Source organism: Equus quagga, chromosome 7 (genome assembly GCF_021613505.1).
Source record: "Equus quagga isolate Etosha38 chromosome 7, UCLA_HA_Equagga_1.0, whole genome shotgun sequence".
Lineage (NCBI taxonomy): Eukaryota > Metazoa > Chordata > Mammalia > Perissodactyla > Equidae > Equus > Equus quagga.
In genome coordinates this window covers 109,684,973-109,700,576 of record NC_060273.1, presented here as the reverse complement: position 1 = coordinate 109,700,576, position 15,604 = coordinate 109,684,973, and positions in this window count along the sequence as shown.

Below are 15,604 nucleotides of genomic sequence, written 5' to 3'. Positions count from 1 at the left end.
ACCGGGCCAGCCTCTAAGACTATTTGCTTTTTCCCTCTGTAAGAACCTTTTTCAGTGGGAGAACACAGCTAATCCAAGGGGACATTCAACGGAATAAATAGATTTGATACACCAAAGAAATATCACATTATGGGAACTGTTCAGAAAAGCAATTAATCAATAGACTAGGATGTACTTATTCTGTCATTTCCACCGTGATGTGCAAACTAAATGCCATGCTTTTTGTTGTTGCTGTTTCACATAGCTTGCAGAACGTATTACAGAATTATAGGTTGTCCACCCAGGATGTATGTCTAATCTCAAAATAAACACACCGTCCCATTTGTTTTGGTCCCCTTTAATATCAATTACAATGACTGTCAGTTTGACACAATTTTAGCACAAAGATTATAAGATTATACCTGGCTGTCTATCACCCATGGAAGGAAAGTTCAACATTTCTCAGCTCTATTATACTAGCCTTTTTCCATCTGCCTTCAACATTTATAGCCTTCTAAAGAAAGGGGGCGTCAAAGCAATAAGGCCCTGTCAGTGAAGACTACAATAAAACAGCTACATATTTTCATGTATAAGCTCCTCATCTACTGGTTACAGCTAGGACTTGGTCATAAACCAACTCACATAAACTTAAGTGAAAAGGCAATTGCTTAGTGCAACAAGATGTTGAATGTGACTTGGCGTTTTGCCGTGAAATTGGTGACTAGGACCTCAAATGAAAACCACAGGCTTTAAACATTGCCCATTCTAACAGGATTACCTCAATTGTCACTAAATGTTACAGGTTAAGTTCTCCAGAAAGCAGCCTCTGAGACAGAGTTTAGAGCACAAGATGTTTATAGAGGAGCACCGTTATAATCAACAATCGTGGAAGAGAATGGAAGGAATCAGAATTGAGCAGAGAAAGAGGCCAAACTGCCTCACAGGTCTGACAGCCTCACTAGGAAAGGTAGGAATCATCTGGAGCTAAAGTGACCCTTCACAGTTGTCCTGCTTTGAGACAAAACAGATGAGCCTTTATAGCCCCTCCTCCGTCAGTCATTGGAGGTGAACTGACCCTGGAAGGTCATGCCTTTAGGTGAGACAAGCCCTCGACAGTGAAGACTATTTGCTGCAGCAGCTGGGATAACAAGTCCCTCCTTGAAGACAGATGTGGGTGGCACATATTCCTGTCCAGACGGGCCCTTTGCACCACTGAGATCCATCTCTGCATATAAGTTTAGGGAACAGCATCTTCAGGAATCTAGTAAGCCCCACTTCTTGGGAGAAATGTGAAAGTTAGTGGACAGAAACTGCTGCCTGGGCCAGTCCCAGTGGCCTAGTGGTTAAGTTTGGCACACTCTGCTTTGGCAGCCTGGGTTTGTTTCCCAGGTGCAGACCTACACCACTCACCTGTCAGTGGCCATGCTCTAGTGGTGGCTCACATACAAAAGAAAAGAAGAAGAAGATTGGCAGCAGATTCTGGCTCAGGGTGTCCAGTCCACAGTTGATACTGATTTTCACCTTCCTCCACTCCCCATGCTAGATTCCCCTGACTCTCAACTACCACCTCTGCTGGTCCCTGGGGCTTTTTTGGTGGTATGACCCAAACTCTCATCCCAGAGGGGACTGGCCCCAAGTCAGTATGCTATTTTCAGGCTAGAGTTGCTATAACCATTAATTTACAGTTAAAAAATGGGCAACAAAAATGTATTAGGCTGTTCAAGCTGCCACAACAGGATATCACAAACTAGGTGCTTTAAACAACAGAAATTTATCTTCTCACAGTTCTGGAGGCTGGACGTCCAAGATCAAGGTTCAGCAGGATTGATCTATGGTAAGGCCTCTCTTCCTGGCTTACAGATGGCACCTTCTCTCCATGCCCTCACATGGCATCTCCCCTTTACATGTGCAGAGAGAGAGAGAGCTCTGTGTATCTTCCCCTTCGTAAAAGGATACCAGACTTATTGGATTAGGGTTCCTTTTTTATGACTTCATTTAACCTAAATTATCTCTTAAGTGCCCCATCAAGCTCCACATTAGGGGCTTAGGGCTTCAACATACAAATGTGGGAGAAGGGATACAATTTATTCCATAAGAAGGAGCATCAAGGGGTATTCAAATAGTTCATCTTGGTTACTTAAGTATTCCTCCCTGCCCCAGTTGCATATCAGAAGTCCTACATTCTCCTGATAATCCAGATCAATTACCCCTCCCAGGATGGTATCTCCACTTCTAGCCTGTTAGTCTCTGGACACAAAGAGTTCAAAATGCCCAGCTGTCTGAGATAGCTTGCAATCCAGTGGGACTCTGGTGAGAATGTGCTCACTTTGGGGACCAGAATACCTAATCCTGCAGAGGGTAGAGTTGCATCCAGCCCCGCTCAGGTCACTATGAGTGACACAGTAACTCTTTGGTTCTGTCAAAGGCAAACACAGTTGAGCATAGGTTAAAGTGGTGAAAACTTTTTATTTTATTTAGATTTTATTTAGTAACTACTTACAGTAGGAGAGAGAGCTGAGCTCCACTCCAATTTGTGCAGAGGTGATTTAGACATTTTAAAGGGAGAATGGTGGGGGGAGATTATGCAAATAAAATATACATTTTAAAGGTTTAGTCAACAAGAACTAACTATCAATATTATTGTCTTTGCATTTCCAAAACAGATAATTGAGTTAGAATTTTTATCTGTAGTTCAATGATAGAGCCAAGCTAACCGTTTCCCATGGATAATTGCCAATGTAACACCAACCATGAACACTACAACAAAAAATATAGTATTACAATAACTAAGATCCATTGCATCACATCTGTGTGCCAAGGATTCTACTAAGCGTTTTATATGACTTATTTCCTTAATCTTCACAAACTTTCTATTAGGCAGTTACTATATATATATTAATTCTAGATCATAAGGAAAGATGCATGCCCCAGACTTATTAAAAAATAAACATACACCTGCATATTTCAAAGTGCATGGTCCTAAAATACATTAAATATTTCTCCATAGTGAATCCTCCTATATTCTACAATACAGATTCAAGTACCTAAATAATAAATTTTTCATAAAGTAAAGCTCACCATGTATTGTCTCACTGAGAAAAACAATAAGCTTTTTGAGGAATTGTCAAATGACTTAGCTGTAAAAGAATAGGATTTATTACCACACAAAAGCTAACTCCTTGATAGAATTTACTCTGTCTTCATTTCACAGGAAGAAAAATAAAATCAAAGTGTCTGCTATTGTCCTCCAGTGCCAGTCAATGTCATTTGAAGCTTTCCAGTTACTGTGTAAAGGCTGAATCGCGGATTTGCATCAACCATTACACTTGTGTCAGAGGAGAAAAAGAGAAGGCGAGATGCGTGGTTATAGAATCATATATTGCCCCAGTCTGCATCACTGACTGGAGGGTACCCATCTCCTGAACCATAGCACAAACACTAATACATTGTGGGATATAGTTCCCAGTTCAACTTAAGTATTCGCTTAAAGTGGATTCCATTGTCTTTAAAATCCTCTAAATAAACCTCTATAACTTTTGAGTTTATTTAAGTTGTCACATTGCCATCTTGTGGCTGCAGTTGGTAGAAGAGGAAACTGATGTCTCTCCCTGATGTCTCTCCCTCTGCTTTGACTTGGGTTTGAATTTTGAGCTTGGGTTATAAAGGCATGATCTCATCTCAACTGCCTGACTGAGTCATGAAAGGTTAAAAATGATCTGTTGCTCTAACTGGAAGCTAAAGGGATCTGATAGAGGACAGTAGAACTATATAATACGGGGATATGATTGCTGAGCAGGAAAAGTCATCTTCTAAATTCAGTATAAAATAAGTAGAAACTAAGTAAAAATCTGAAAAGGTCTTGGTACAAAGCACCATATAGTGTTCCAGAGGAGGACAATGAGGTCAGATTTGCTCAGGAGCCTCTGCTGTTTTCTCTAACTCAGACAATTGCAGAATGACTGCTTTTCAATGGCATAACAGATTGGACATCCAATTCATGCAGCTACAGATCAAGTTTAAAGCAGAAGCCTCTCTAAGCAAAGTCTCTCTGCTTGGCTGATTTGAGAGCTCCACTAAGGCCTGCAGTAAGAAAACTATATTCCCATGTCCACTTTGTTGCCTTAAATTCGCAACTCAATTTTATTGAGTTATTTTTTCCAGAAAAAAAAATCTTCATTTGAAAGATAAAATGTAGCCATACTAGGGCACGCCTTTTAACATCTAATTCATTTGCCTGTGGATTCACTAATTTATCGAAATTTGTCAACATAAGTATTGGGATCTAATATAAAAAGCATGAATTTTGTAAATCAGTAGTTGTTTTTCTAGCATATTCCAGAGCAGGAAAATTTTCAAGAGAAAGGTGACGCTTCTGGGAGACGAAGTAAGCCGATTTTCCTAAGTTAGCTGGGGGGAAGGAATATATCACTGTCTAGAGAGCCTGGGAGGAGGAAAGGGGGAATAAAAGGCAGGGCAGGGCATTTAAAGAAAAATTACTGGATTTGGGAGATTGCATTTTACACTGCCTTAGTTTGAGACTGGTTTGCAATCTATGACCCATGACTATCTCTATGACACTTCAGGGAAACTTGATACAGAGCAAGTGGTAGTTCCCAAGAAGCTGGCACTATGACCAGAAGAAGCAAACACAAGGCTGAAGAGACTCAAAGACCTCCAGCTTATCCAGTAGAGCTCCTCTGCAAGTGAGCTCTCCAAAAAGGTTAGCTGCTCCACACATGAGAGATTTATTTCCAACACCCTATTCATTATGGGAGAATTATACTGATTAATAACTTCAAGGCAAGAAATAGTTCTTGCCATTCTTCAACTTGCCCAGCTAGTCATCAAACTGTGCGAACGACCTAAACTGGTTCTTAGGTTTGGAATGCCATTTTCTATTTCCTTTAAATCCCTACATTTCCACTAATCTTAAAAATGTTATGTTTTATTATTGCAGCGTCCCATTGACTCAAGACATGTGGATTTTTATAAACAGAAATACGTGTCTCTATCTCCACTTCAGGAAATGATTTCTACGCCCTGTATTTATTTCCTACTGTTAAGAGATATGTAGTGAAGATTATAATTTTGGGAACATTCACTGTCCTTATACACATGGATGCTCACTTTAGAAGTTAGCAGAGCTATCACTGCATCTCAGATAATGGCCTACACTTTGATCATCATGGTAATTGCATGACAGTGGTCAGCGGATCACTAGAGACGTTTGAAAATGAAATTACAAAATTGACTTGCTCTTGAAATAGAAGGAAACAATGAAGATAAATCATTTTAATAGAAATAGGAATTCTGCTCATCTCAAACGCCAGTCCTCTGAAGAACATTTGTCTTAGGGAATCTTTGTAAAGACAACTACCAATACAGGAATTTTTGGCTTAAGGAAATTGAAAATAATCTATAACAAGGGGACATTCTGGGAAGTTGAAACACTAGCTTCAGTTTTAACTGACTTTTTTATTTGGGTGAAATAGCTGGTCAAACGAACAAACTCTGGAAAGTGAGACCATCAGGTCAATTACAATATTTACATTGCAAAATACCAGCTTAGGTCAACTTTAAGATGCATTTGTGCATATTTCTCTTACTGTGTTGCAGAGGCCCCAGCTCCAGCCACGTTGCATTCTTTGCTGGGAATCAGAGCTGTCCAGGCATGACTGATGTCTGCTGGAGGAGGTGTGCAAGCAGGTAAGTTTTGTGGCCTGTGCTGATCTTCATGATGGGAAATGGATGCAGGAAGTCTTAGCTTATTCCCAGACTGGAATCTGAGCCAAGTGGCAAGTGGAGCCTCAGGCATATATAATTGAGTTATACTCATTACATACTGGACTTGCTGCCAGTCCTTCAGTAAGAAAACATAAGCTTGAATCAGAAAGTTAACATTCTCTCCAGTTCTGCTAAAACTCATCATAGCCCTAGGGACTGTAACACCCACCACTCTGGGTCCCAACCTTGCAAGTATCAGAAGCTAGGTTCTGGCACTGAGACTAGTAATGTCAAAGAAGGCATCAGCTTTAGTGAGAGACACCATACCCAAGCTTTTCACAGCCAGTGGCCATCATGGAGAGGGCTGCAGCTGCAGAAGAAGATCATGGCAGATGTTCACAAGGTAAGTGAAGAGCGAAACCTTTTATATCTTCTGCCCTCTCCTCCTCTTCTGATAGCTTGGCATAAGCAGCATGATAAGAGCAAGACTTCTAATCTACAGAAGCAGCCTTTTAGTTAAGCTCACATCTGGTAAGGTCATTTCCCTAGCCTGGAATTTTACCCTATTACAAAGCCATAGCCTATCCCCTCACAAATGTGTAGAGCAGGACATGGACAAGTTACTCACCTGAAGCCCTTACCAAGAGAAAAGTGAGTAGTATCGCAAAGCAAGGCCAGCCCTTTGTGTTCTAATCTTCCTTATGCATCAGCATAAATGCAATCTTATTCAGACTTCAGGGTTTTTACTGTTGGTGATGTGTATTAATTTGAAAGCATGCAGCTTAATTTTGTGATAATCAGTTAAGCTCACATGCAGCCTCAGAAAAAATTATGCATTTGGTCTGACAGCGCAATTGATATGAAAATCATAATTGATTAATGAATATAGAATAATTGGATAACATTCATTTTTCTGATTACTTTCATGGGTTTTCTTCGATTAGTCTTACTATCACATATTCCTTTTCATTTTTGACTTCCATTTACCAAAATAGGAAAGATATGGACACTAACTTGAATGTACCTCAGAAGAACAAGATTATATACATGGACAGTTGCCCTGGACAACAATGAACACGAGGCTGCTGGTGTTCTGGCTCCGTTCAGGGCCTTGTTACTGATGACCATCTCTCTTTAAGCCATAAGATAGATCTGAAAAAAAAGTCACTCTGAAGACTATGTGTTGGCTCAGGATATCCTAAAAATACATGAAAGCCTAGCTTTAATCCTGGTGTCTTGCTTGTCGTCTCATGTTACCTTTCCCTCAGCAGAAGCCTGAATTGGGTTGACGAAAAAAGCATAAGTATAGGATGAAAAATAAAGCCAAGACTGGGCAGGAAGACAACATAAGCAAGTGGGAGAAATTTGACTTTGACCACAGACAACCGCTAAAATAACATGCAAAGGCAGGTGTGATTAAAGGTCGAGAGTGAATTTACCTACCCCAGAGGAAAGCTATAGAAACCTATCTGCCATCATTCCCAACTCTGGTCTGAAAGAACAGTCTCTTCCTCCCCTCCATTCTCTCCCCAACCCAAGCTCCATAGGCCAGTTCATTTTTTCATACTCCACGTGGACTAGCCCAACCACATTTCTTCTCAAATTTTACTCAAGATATATTATATTTAAACACGAATCATTCAACCAAATAAGTCAGGGAAATAGGAAAAAAATCTAAGCCTCTAAATTGTCTTATAGAATGTTTAAACGTATAGAGTAAGAAGTAGAAATTGTATTTCATGATTTTTATAAAAAAGCAGAAATATTGTCTTATCCCCACCTAAGACAAAAAATGTACCCTTTCTTTTTCCCAATTAGATTTTACTGATCTTTTTGATACTACATTTTCCCTTGTTATTGAGAATCAATATCGGAATCATAGTCATTCACAGTTTTGAAGACATATAGTCACTGAAATTAATTAAAACTACATGTTTAGACATAAGTAATTCTATGTTTTTCCTTTTTATTGTGTTTCATTTAAAACATAGAGATTTTATATAAATCTTCATCAGAAATCTTCATTGCAATTTAGTTTTTTAAATTATTGGTGATGGAAAGTGGTGTCCTTACATTATTATCAAAAATATATTTTAATTCATGCTGGCCATATGGGATGATCTTGGAAAATATTAAAGGAAGGAATAGGATTCCTTTAATCAGCTCCATCATCCTTCCCTGTGTGTTTATTTACCAGAGTTTCTTGATTGCTCTGGTTCATATTTTACTTCACTATCTTTTAAACATTTATTGAACATTTCTTTGTGGCCTAGTATGTAATATTCGGTCATGGGGGAAAATATTGCACGAATGCATAAAAAAGTGTATTGGATACTGCATGTAAAACGTGATATACATTTATTGGTTCTACTCATTTACTGAATTATTTATATTCACTTAATTAACAATTAATTTGGAGATTATATGGCAGGTTCCCATTTAAATTTTATTTACAAGACCAGTCACAGATTCAATTTTTTTTTAGTCATCGAATACAATTATATTTGAATCAAATCTTTCTTTTGCTTTTAGAAATTTGTTTTCTATATTTTGATTTTATATTATTCAACATTAGGACTTCTATTTTTTGTTACATAATGATTATTGTTATTGCATTTTATTTGTTATCCATGCTTTCTTTAATTTTATTTTATTTGAGTTCAGTTCACTATATCTGTCATTGTTACATGCTGTTTTTTCAAGATCTCTAGCTTGCAAATGCCATGTTTTTGAATTACATTGGTTTTAAGTAATCAAATCTGAGACTTTACTATTAAGCAAAAAAGTTTGGACCACTTACTCTCATTACTAAAATTATTATATTAGGACTGATTTCAGTTTTTGTATCTAATACTTTCTACTTCCATGTTCTCTTGACACTTTTTAAAAATTTCATCCTGGGGCCAGCCCTATGGCCTAGTGGTTAAGTTCAGCACGCTCTGCTTTGGTGGCTCAGGTTTGGTTCCCAGATGTGACCTACACCACTCAACCGCAGCCATGCTCTGGCTGTGACCCACAAAATAGAGGAAGACTGGGAACAGGTGTTAGTTCAGGGTGAATCTTCCTCAGGTGAGAAAATAAAATTTGTCCTCAATGTATGCACTAGAACATATTTATGTTTGTTTTTCTTATTATTTACAAAGCAAAGGCCCTAGATTTCTTTTCTAGGAATTATTTTAAAACAAACAATTCACAAATATTTTAATAAGTTGTATATTTGTGATAATCTAATAAGAAAAATTACTCTTGATTTTCTTTTATTAAGGGCCACTATAAAGAATTAAATTGCTTTATCACATATAACAGAGAAACGTCATGAGAAATATCATGTTGAATTCAGGCTAACTAAATTTAAGATTGTGGGGTTTGCCTGATTGTTGATCTTTATCCTTAGAAAATAATTCCATTGCAATAGAAAAAACCATGAGCATTAGCATTGTCAAGAATTCCACCTTCTCTCTTTCCTTGTGTTTACCATGGTTCTTGATATGTAAGTCATTTATTGAGTCATGATATTGGACACAGGTCCATTGTTTCATCTTGATTCCCCATTTATATTCCATTTATTGCTCACAACAATGATCGCCATGTTTCTGTTACTGCTCTATCTCTATCTTGATTAGGCAGTTGTTACTAAATTGCCTTCCTTCACACTTTCATCGTAAAAAGGAAATCAAAAGTGATTTGAACTTTATTTCAAGCAGTTTATACCATTTATAGTCTTATGGTGTAGATATCCACCTTTTCCAAAAGTGCAAATAACCTTTCCTTTGTTAAAATCAAGTGGAGACCAGCCGTGAAAATTCTCTGAGCAGAGAAAACCAGTTTACGTATATAAATGAAGCTAATTTAGCTTATTTTGCAAGACTCTGGAAATCATAAGCAACACTTAAACTGTTTCCCAAGGTTCACGTGACGTAACGACTAACCAATTTCCTATCATTAAGGAAAATTCTTCTATTATTACTAATCCCTGTGAAGAATAAACAGTCACTGCCTTCTCACTGAATAAGCTGCTTTATAACAATACACTCCTGAGCCTCTTTCTGTGCTTTGATTTGAGTGCTCCCATTTCAAGAACCGTCTTTTGGCGTGTGCCCAATAAACTTCTACTAATTACTACTTTGGTGATTCATTGGCTTTCCTTCTGTTATTTCCGAACTTTTGACACCACCTCCTCCAAAATTCATGTTTTAAAATTATCATCATGGGACTCCCATCTCTAACTATAGAGGATTAAATTTTATAAAACCAACCTTCCTAATAAGAACAAATAGAAAATATGAATAAAATATTTTTAAAACTCTCTTTGACAATGTTAAGGGCCTACAAAGGCAGGAAAGGCTGGAAGTTTTAAGCTATTTGTGGTAGACAGACTCAGAAATGTCCCCAGCTCCCCACTCCTCCCAATTGTACCCACTCCCTTTGCAATTTGACTTTGTAGATCGTCCCATGAAAAGATGGACTCTTTTTCCACACCCGTTGTATACATGTGGATTGGTGATATGCTTTTAGCCAATAAAACACAACTAAAGACATGCTGTGCCAGTTCCAAGCCTAATCTTCAGGAAACTTTTGAAGTTTTCTTCTTTCTCTCACGGATCCCTACCCCTGCCATGTGAACACGTTTAGTGGAGGAGACACACATGTAAGACAGACATGTGGGGCACAGCGAAGGTGCCAACCAACTCAGAACTGTCTAGTTACTTGTAACTGATTTAAAGAGGAAAGTGATCTGAAACAAAAGTCCTCAGCAGAGTCTAGCCTAAATTGCAAACGTACAGAATCATAGCTAAATAAATGGTTGTTATTTTAAGCTAATTTTTGGAGTGGTTTCTTTCACAGCAGTTGCTAACTAATATAATCCTGGAAGAAAGAGAAGTACAAAAATTGAGCTCCAGTAAAACTATCCTTCAGCAATAAAGAACAAAAAAAGACATTCTCAGACAAAGGAAAATTAAAAGAATTTGTCACTAGCAGACCAACCATTGAAGGTGCCTGGCGGGCCTTTCTTCTCCTCTGTGACTCCAGCTGCAGCCACACCCCCAGCCATCGTCCAGGCACCACAAGCTTCAGCTCAGAAGTTCATGCATCCGTGCACCGCCATCTTCTAGAGGCATCAAGGTGTTCCAAAAGGCTTTGGCCTGTCCTCACGCCTCTGCGGGTCGACGGGTCGACAGCTTCAGCTTGCTGTCACTGTCCTGCCCAAAGTGGCCTTCTCTGCTGCCTGCAATTCAGCCTTGCTGCTCCACACAGGCCTGGCCGACAGCCAACCACCAGCTGTCCACCTGGCTGGACCAGCGAGTGTAAGATCATCCGCACCCACAAGAAGGAGTAACTGCAGGGCCCCAACGACACTTCGCCCTCTGCATTGAGAAGTTGCACCAGCTGGAGATGCAAAACATTAAAGGTGGTTTCTAAGAAACCTCCCAGAAATGTGAACGTTTTGAGGACATATTGGAGGAGACAGTAATATATACTAAAAAAAGGAGAAATCAAATATAGAAGAAAGCACCATTTCAAACCAAAAAGTATAATTCTGTTGCTTAAAAAACATAATGTTTAAGAGGGAATAATATGCATTTGATGTGTTGAACAGTCTGTTCCTGAACTAAAATACCTGCCATCACTATAAAATGTCTTCAAGTCTTGTCTCATATTTAGCATTGCGTACTTCCTTTCTCTAATAGGAAAGCCACGCCTTTGATAAGAGTGACCTGCACTTCTAGAGCCATCACAGGAGCTATCTAAAAATACAGCTTTCTCTCTGAAAGCTCAGGCTTCACAGCCATAGATGATTCAGGTACATGGGAAGTGCAAACTCAGTATCAAATCTCTGATCATCGTCATTTGCTGTGAATTGAAATTAAAACCTATATTCATTCACCACACCCAGCCATTAGCCAGCTATGTAATCTCCCTCTAGGTACCTACAACATCAGATCCCCGCCAAAGAGGAGCCGACGGTCCGCACCTGCTGCCGCTCTGATAGAACTGTTTCACAAATGATAGGGGTTTGCTTAATGGACACTTGCCCTCCCACCCGCCTCAGTTCCATATATCCTTTTCTTCCACTCAGGAAACCAAAAAAGGAGTGGTATAGTATTCTTCCCTTTTCAACACATTTATGTTCTCAAAAGAACGTATCCCCTTTAGCTCTCTTTGCTCAATGGATAAAACTACGTGGATGTTGACCATTTGTATGATTTGTGTAATAACTTCTCCCTGCCCATTTCATATCCTTCCAATTCTGTAGGTTAAAAAAAATAGCAGTGATAAGTTTTAAGAGTTTCCCCCAACAAATAAAATAATGGAAAATGTCCCTAGGTTTTAGGCTTTCAGCTTAGTGAAATCCATTTAATTAGGGGGAAAAAACTACGTTATCAAGAATGTAGCTTTTCACCATAACTTTAGAAGCACAGTAATAGTTATCCAAAGCTGTAATTAAGCTGACCTTGGGTTTAGTAGGATAAGCTAGAAGAGGTGAGTATTTGTATGAATGGAAAAAGCCAAGGTCTCAGTTATTTGTGTCAGTTCGTTTATGGTAATATAGAATTAGCTTTTCACGCCCTTTGCTTTAGAATCCACATATTCCCTTCCCCACTAGTCTTGGTCCTAAAGAGGCCTTGTTTTCCCTCTCCTATGCCTTTTAAGAGTGCTAAGTATAGATTATTTTACCACTGGGACACAGCACTACTGCCCAAAGTAAAAGAAGTCACCTCTGGTCAATCAACAAACCGGCAAATATGAAAAACAAATCTTTCTCTTTTCTGAAAGAATTTTCCCATTGCTGCACTGTTGGTGGGGTCTTCCTTCCCTGCTGGAGAGGAGGAAGAACTCAGACCACAGAAGGGCACACATGCTCCTACTCACATGCTAGGAAGTAGATTCTGGAAAGTCAACTTTTCGTCTGCCCAACTGTGTAGCAGCTGCCTTGCCCAGGCTTCCACATGTGCAAAGTTTGATGTGGGATTAATTCCCTGTCAGAGTCACTTCCGCCAGAGCTAAAACGTTGTCACGTCTCTGTCACACATCTCTATTAAGAGCTTTGTGGTGATGAGGACGTGATGCTTCTACTGAACTTTCTTATCCTAGCACGTGCTTCAGTAGTTAAGGAACTTGAAAGATAATTTTCTCTTCCTTTCCCTTACTCCATCCCTATCTTTATTCCCCACACTTACTTTTAAACATTAGTAAAATAATAATTAAAAATCATGCAAAGCCCAGAAAAAAAATAAATAACTAAAAGGAGTTTTTCAATCAGAAAGTAGATGATAAAAGAAAGAACCTTGAAGCATCAGGAAAGAAAAAAACATGGACATATGGAAAAAAATGGAAATATGGGTGCATGCAAATAGATTATCTTTCTTTTCATGAGTTTTCTAAATCATATGTAATGATTAAGACAAAAATTTTAACACCTCTGATACTCAGGACAATGATATTTAAAAATAACAAGAGTAGGTCCTCAATGCAACTCTTGTAAGTTTCTTGTATTGTTTAGGAGTGACAAAAGTACTAACTTAAAGCAGATTTTAATAAATGAAGACTGCATTTTTTTTTTTTTGAGGAAGATTAGCCCTGAGCTAACTACTGCCAATACTTCTCTTTTTGCTAAGGAAGACTGGCCCTGAGCTAACATCCATGTCCATCTTCCTGTACATTATATATGGGATGCCTACCACAGCATGGCTTTTTTTTTTTTGGCCAAGCAGTGCCATGTCTGCATCTGGGATCGGAACCAGCGAACCCCAGGCTGCCAAAGCAGAATGTGCGAATACAGGAAAAGTGGTATAAAGAAAAAAATTTAAAAAAAAACAGATGGGGAACATATAAAACAAATCTCAAGAGAGTAGATTTAAGCCAAATTCTATCAATAATTATATTTGATGGAATTAGACTAAGCTCTCCAAAAAAAAGAAAATCAGTATATGACATAAAAACAAGATCAAATTACACGTGTTTTATAAGAGACACCAAAAGATTGGAAGTCAAAGGATGAGAAAAAACATAATATGCTAAAACTGCACAAGTGAAAGTTGTTGTGGCTGTAGTAAGATCAGATAACTCAGATTTTAAGCAAAATACATTACTAGAGATAATGATGAGAGATTTGATCCAATAGGATAATATAACATTTCTAAATTTACATGCAACTAATAACATAGCTTCAAAATCTACAAAACAAAAATGAACAGAAATAAATGAAGAAAAAATAAATATGTTATCATAGTTACAGGTTTTAATGCATCTCTCTCAACAAGCTTGATAGAACAAGCAAACCAAAAAAAAATCAATAAGAATACACAAGATTTGAACTATATAATTAACACCTCTCTTATGAACATAATTTTTTTAAATGTTATCAGATCAAACCCAGCAACATATAAAAAGTATAATATCTCATCTTCAAGTGGATTTTATTCTGAGTATTAGGGGTAAGTAATAATTACAAAATTAAACAACTTATCTTATTAAAGTATTCAAAATCATATATAATTATGTCAATAAATGTCATTAAATGTGAAAATTATTTGACAAAATTCATTCATGATTAAAATTATTAGCAAAGTATGGAAAGAAATAGATTTCATCTATAAAGAGTATCTGTTAAATTTCAACAACAAAGTTGTATTTAATTATTTAATGGTGAAATTTTGAGAACTTGCCTGCTGAAATTGTGAATGAGACACCTCTGATTACTGTTAAACCTTCCACTCAATATTATACTGAAAGATCTAACTTATATAATACTGCAAAAACCAATTGGATATTTTGGAGACAGAGAAGCAAGAGGGAGTATTTTCTTTTTACTTATATCTTTATGTATTAGTTGAATTTTATACTAGGAACAAATATTACCCTTTCAAATATAATTTTAGAATATTAATTTAAAATCCTATTGTTATAAATTTATCCTCTTGGCTTAAGGCAATATTTTCTGAAAGACACTGTATTTGTCAGGGTTCTCCAGAGAAAAAAAAACCAATAGGATATGTATATATAGAGAGAGATTTATTTTAAGGAATTGGCTCACCCAGTTATGGTAGGCTGACAGTCTGAAATTCATAAATCAGGCAAGGTATCCATGTTGTGATCTTCAGGCTCTTAAAGTCTTCAACTAATTGGATGAGGCCCACTCACAATACAGAGAGCAATTTGCTTTACTCAAATACTTATTGTAAATGTTAATCACACCTAAAAAATACTTTCACAGCAATATCTAGACTACTGTTTGACCATACAACTGGGAACTATCCTATAGCCAAGGTGACACATAATATTAACCATCACTAATAGTATGTGAACAACTACTTGTGCACAGATTATTTTAGGTGAGACATTAATAAACTTTTTGAAACAGTTATGGATGATATTTATTTTAATGTAGACTTGAAAAAGCATACATAAAATATTAAACCCATGATATTAAGCAGGTTATTACAAAGAATAATTCCAAAGCTATTTAAGATAAAATAAATGTATTAATTAAGTAATACTACAAGTTGTATGTGGCAAAAGTTTGAAGGTGGTACTAAAATGACTGAAGTTTGGAACCCTGGCTGAAGAACTTGTACCATTACAAATGAAAATATCCTTTAATGTGAATGAAAATAGTAGATAATTTCCAAGGAGTGGGTTTTGATGAATGAAAGCCATATGCTAAGGATAGCATAGGAGACACATTTTTAGCAGTTAGAAGTAACCAATGAGATAAAAGTAGAAATTAGGTAGGGCTTCTGGGAAATATTTTGCCCCTTTCCCTTCTTCTTTTCTACGGCTAAAAGGAGGATATGATAACTTCAACAACCATGTTGGACCACAAAGCAAGCTTAGAATGAAAGCCATGTGCTAAGAATGGTAGTGTAGAAAGACAGAAGTAGTCAGGGGCCCTGATGAT